This window comes from Lathyrus oleraceus, unplaced genomic scaffold (assembly GCF_024323335.1).
Source record: "Lathyrus oleraceus cultivar Zhongwan6 unplaced genomic scaffold, CAAS_Psat_ZW6_1.0 chrUn0175, whole genome shotgun sequence".
Classification (NCBI taxonomy): domain Eukaryota; kingdom Viridiplantae; phylum Streptophyta; class Magnoliopsida; order Fabales; family Fabaceae; genus Lathyrus; species Lathyrus oleraceus.
In genome coordinates this window covers 81129-87128 of record NW_026112566.1, presented here as the reverse complement: position 1 = coordinate 87128, position 6000 = coordinate 81129, and the positions used below count along the sequence as shown (strand labels likewise).

Below are 6000 nucleotides of genomic sequence, written 5' to 3'. Positions count from 1 at the left end.
TATTTTATTTCCATTCTTTATATTTTGATTTGAAAAATAATAAATTTTAACTTTCTTTTAAGAAAAATTTCTCTTTCTCTTTTCTGGTAGAAAGGAAATACCATTGTTTAGAAATTTAGAATAAATTACAAGCCTTGTTATAAGATATCGGCTATCCTTATCCTTTGACTGATATGTTATGATACAACGTCATTTTATTCATAGAAAATGTCACTGAAACATATACCGATAAAAGAAATTTTAAGGCTTATATGTATATATTTTATTTCCTTATTTTACCTCATATTAAATTTTATTTCCCTAGTTTAAAACTCAAACGTTTGATTCCATAGTTTCATTTATTATTACTATATCAAATCAAATCCGTTCTAAAATGTCCAGATAGGGACAATTTGGGGAAAATGTGACGATTCTTTCCCCAATATTGGATGTGAAGAGAAAATAACAAAACTTATATTTTTGTGAGTATTTTAGTAGGCTATTTGACCCAGGAGAGACAAATGGGAATCCCTCGTCTCCTCTTCTTTTTTGTCTCATATAAGAGGTTCTTAATTGAGGGACATCTAAATTTATGAATAAGGTTAATAAGTATCAAACTAGAAATCCTATTGGCAGCTTCACCCCGTCTCTTATTCTTTATGGTGAGGATGTGATGGATTTTTGCAGAAGAACCAAATACAACATTCAAAACTTGTCACACTTATTCAATATGTGCGTTGATATTTATCGCCATACAGTCAATACTGTCAAGTCTACTATTTATACAAATTTTATTTCTCATCATATGCTTCTCGTCATCTCTGAGACTCTTGGCTTCTCTATCATTAACATTTCTTTTGTTTGCTTAAGTATTCCTAATTTTATAGATAAGGTCAAAGCTACTTAGTCACTGCTCATTGCTGGCAGGATAAAACCGTAGTTATCTGCTTCAAAACCTTATTTGGTATCTACTACTAGTAGAAATAAATTATTCAAGAGTATCATTCAAAGCATGCTTGACTATGGGTTCGTGGAGTATTCTTGGCACGACAGCCTTTTGAAGGAAATTGATAAATGGATTATATACTATATTTTGGAAGGTGGTTTTATTAAGTAAAAGAATCTTATTGTGACGTGGAACAATGTCTGTACTACTCAATAAGGGGGGAGTTTTGAGTGTTGGGTCCCTCATAAATTGAATGAGGAAGACTCCATTAAATTTGATATGGTGTTTATTACTTACAAAATCCAAGGTGACAATACCCTTAGAGCTAGAGTGATCAGGAATAAGTTTATATTAGCTACCACGTTGATCGACTATATGTTATGGTATTAAGAGGAACGTGGATATCGTATTTGATGACAGTAGTCGGTTTCTTTGTAGGAGAGACATGATCATGTTTTGAATGAATTCTTGGAACAAATACCTTGTATTTAAAACTCCCAATATTGACCTTTTTGTTTATCATTTCTTCGACGCTAATGTGAAATATATCATTAAAAGAAATAATTTGATTTTTCCTTATTTAAACATTCAGACTTGTCCATCATATGTATCTACAAGCCATCATATTACAAATTCAAATAATATTATGGGTGACCTCCTATCGTAGAATTATAGTAGTAATGGTTATATGAGTTTCAAATAATCTTATAATCCTATTAACACCAATGATCAATAACTACCTTGAGCTAAAACTTTATGGAATCAATTCCTCTGAATATTTCATTATTTTGAGGATTATATATCATCGAGTTCTATTTGTGGGAACCTATCATTTAGAGAATTTCACATGGCCCCTAAATCTGATTTGTGTTATTGTGACAAAGAATCTAATCATTATTTGTAATCAGATTTCAAATCTTTTTAACTTTATGGAAATTACCTAGGAAATCCATCCAGATTAATGTTTTTTCTTGTTATACCCTTTGTATTTGGAGAATTTGTCAAAGAATATGGTCCAAACAAGGAAAACTTGTCACTTTGTTTGTTATGATTAGTATGTTGAAAATTTTTGGCAATGCGGGAGTAAGCGCGTGTTTAAGGTAAAACAAGTCATAAAAATTCTTCAATTAATTAACCTGATTGTTTCTCATGTTTCCGAGACAAGTAACCTCTCTGATTCTTCTTCTTTATTTTTGCACGTGTATTGAATCTTAAAATTCTATGGATTAGTTTCATCCTCATATAGTTCCAAAAACCAAATGTTGGAACCCTATTAAAATTTATAGGATTACATGCATTAATGATGGTGTAACTAGAGAATTTCTAGGTCCTTCTACTAGATGTGGTATCTTTAAGAACCAATATACTAATTTACGGAATTGTTTTAATCTAAACATCAGTAACTTTAATTTATTTATATATGAGTTAATTGGTATTAAGGCGGACGTTAAAACTACTTTAAAAAATGGGCGGAACTCTATGTGGCTCGATATTGGTTCTCAACTGATGACTTTAGTTGTTAATCTCATAACACTTTTCCTTGACAGCAAAGAAAAAGATGGACTAATTGCATTAAGATTACAACAACAATTTATATTTACCTCATTTTGAGAATGTTAATGATATCAATATAAACTAATTGAATACTCAATACATTTTTGTACTTTTAAGAAATTATACATTAAAAATGCAGAAGAATTGAGTCGTTGTAGTATAGTGGTAAGTATTCCTGCCTGTCACGCAGGTGACCCGGGTTCGATCCCGGCAACGGCGTATTTTATTTCCATTCTTTATATTTTGATTTGAAAAATAATAAATTTTAACTTTCTTTTAAGAAAAATTTCTCTTTCTCTTTTCTGGTAGAAAGGAAATACCATTGTTTAGAAATTTAGAATAAATTACAAGCCTTGTTATAAGATATCGGCTATCCTTATCCTTTGACTGATATGTTATGATACAACGTCATTTTATTCATAGAAAATGTCACTGAAACATATACCGATAAAAGAAATTTTAAGGCTTATATGTATATATTTTATTTCCTTATTTTACCTCATATTAAATTTTATTTCCCTAGTTTAAAACTCAAACGTTTGATTCCATAGTTTCATTTATTATTACTATATCAAATCAAATCCGTTCTAAAATGTCCAGATAGGGACAATTTGGGGAAAATGTGACGATTCTTTCCCCAATATTGGATGTGAAGAGAAAATAACAAAACTTATATTTTTGTGAGTATTTTAGTAGGCTATTTGACCCAGGAGAGACAAATGGGAATCCCTCGTCTCCTCTTCTTTTTTGTCTCATATAAGAGGTTCTTAATTGAGGGACATCTAAATTTATGAATAAGGTTAATAAGTATCAAACTAGAAATCCTATTGGCAGCTTCACCCCGTCTCTTATTCTTTATGGTGAGGATGTGATGGATTTTTGCAGAAGAACCAAATACAACATTCAAAACTTGTCACACTTATTCAATATGTGCGTTGATATTTATCGCCATACAGTCAATACTGTCAAGTCTACTATTTATACAAATTTTATTTCTCATCATATGCTTCTCGTCATCTCTGAGACTCTTGGCTTCTCTATCATTAACATTTCTTTTGTTTGCTTAAGTATTCCTAATTTTATAGATAAGGTCAAAGCTACTTAGTCACTGCTCATTGCTGGCAGGATAAAACCGTAGTTATCTGCTTCAAAACCTTATTTGGTATCTACTACTAGTAGAAATAAATTATTCAAGAGTATCATTCAAAGCATGCTTGACTATGGGTTCGTGGAGTATTCTTGGCACGACAGCCTTTTGAAGGAAATTGATAAATGGATTATATACTATATTTTGGAAGGTGGTTTTATTAAGTAAAAGAATCTTATTGTGACGTGGAACAATGTCTGTACTACTCAATAAGGGGGGAGTTTTGAGTGTTGGGTCCCTCATAAATTGAATGAGGAAGACTCCATTAAATTTGATATGGTGTTTATTACTTACAAAATCCAAGGTGACAATACCCTTAGAGCTAGAGTGATCAGGAATAAGTTTATATTAGCTACCACGTTGATCGACTATATGTTATGGTATTAAGAGGAACGTGGATATCGTATTTGATGATAGTAGTTGGTTTCTTTGTAGGAGAGACATGATCATGTTTTGAATGAATTCTTGGAACAAATACCTTGTATTTAAAACTCCCAATATTGACCTTTTTGTTTATCATTTCTTCGACGCTAATGTGAAATATATCATTAAAAGAAATAATTTGATTTTTCCTTATTTAAACATTCAGACTTGTCCATCATATGTATCTACAAGCCATCATATTACAAATTCAAATAATATTATGGGTGACCTCCTATCGTAGAATTATAGTAGTAATGGTTATATGAGTTTCAAATAATCTTATAATCCTATTAACACCAATGATCAATAACTACCTTGAGCTAAAACTTTATGGAATCAATTCCTCTGAATATTTCATTATTTTGAGGATTATATATCATCGAGTTCTATTTGTGGGAACCTATCATTTAGAGAATTTCACATGGCCCCTAAATCTGATTTGTGTTATTGTGACAAAGAATCTAATCATTATTTGTAATCAGATTTCAAATCTTTTTAACTTTATGGAAATTACCTAGGAAATCCATCCAGATTAATGTTTTTTCTTGTTATACCCTTTGTATTTGGAGAATTTGTCAAAGAATATGGTCCAAACAAGGAAAACTTGTCACTTTGTTTGTTATGATTAGTATGTTGAAAATTTTTGGCAATGCGGGAGTAAGCGCGTGTTTAAGGTAAAACAAGTCATAAAAATTCTTCAATTAATTAACCTGATTGTTTCTCATGTTTCCGAGACAAGTAACCTCTCTGATTCTTCTTCTTTATTTTTGCACGTGTATTGAATCTTAAAATTCTATGGATTAGTTTCATCCTCATATAGTTCCAAAAACCAAATGTTGGAACCCTATTAAAATTTATAGGATTACATGCATTAATGATGGTGTAACTAGAGAATTTCTAGGTCCTTCTACTAGATGTGGTATCTTTAAGAACCAATATACTAATTTACGGAATTGTTTTAATCTAAACATCAGTAACTTTAATTTATTTATATATGAGTTAATTGGTATTAAGGCGGACGTTAAAACTACTTTAAAAAATGGGCGGAACTCTATGTGGCTCGATATTGGTTCTCAACTGATGACTTTAGTTGTTAATCTCATAACACTTTTCCTTGACAGCAAAGAAAAAGATGGACTAATTGCATTAAGATTACAACAACAATTTATATTTACCTCATTTTGAGAATGTTAATGATATCAATATAAACTAATTGAATACTCAATACATTTTTGTACTTTTAAGAAATTATACATTAAAAATGCAGAAGAATTGAGTCGTTGTAGTATAGTGGTAAGTATTCCTGCCTGTCACGCAGGTGACCCGGGTTCGATCCCCGGCAACGGCGTATTTTATTTCCATTCTTTATATTTTGATTTGAAAAATAATAAATTTTAACTTTCTTTTAAGAAAAATTTCTCTTTCTCTTTTCTGGTAGAAAGGAAATACCATTGTTTAGAAATTTAGAATAAATTACAAGCCTTGTTATAAGATATCGGCTATCCTTATCCTTTGACTGATATGTTATGATACAACGTCATTTTATTCATAGAAAATGTCACTGAAACATATACCGATAAAAGAAATTTTAAGGCTTATATGTATATATTTTATTTCCTTATTTTACCTCATATTAAATTTTATTTCCCTAGTTTAAAACTCAAACGTTTGATTCCATAGTTTCATTTATTATTACTATATCAAATCAAATCCGTTCTAAAATGTCCAGATAGGGACAATTTGGGGAAAATGTGACGATTCTTTCCCCAATATTGGATGTGAAGAGAAAATAACAAAACTTATATTTTTGTGAGTATTTTAGTAGGCTATTTGACCCAGGAGAGACAAATGGGAATCCCTCGTCTCCTCTTCTTTTTTGTCTCATATAAGAGGTTCTTAATTGAGGGACATCTAAATTTATGAATAAGGTTAATAAGTATCAAACTAGAAA

At 30.6% G+C, this 6000-nt stretch overlaps 1 non-coding gene across 1 annotated transcript; it reads left to right on the top strand.

The window, feature by feature from the left end:
* The first annotated feature begins 5325 nt into the window (after positions 1 to 5325).
* On the top strand, positions 5326 to 5397 carry TRNAD-GUC (transfer RNA aspartic acid (anticodon GUC)). The gene has a single exon. It is a non-coding gene; the product is annotated as a tRNA-Asp (tRNA).
* The last annotated feature ends 603 nt before the right edge of the window (positions 5398 to 6000 follow it).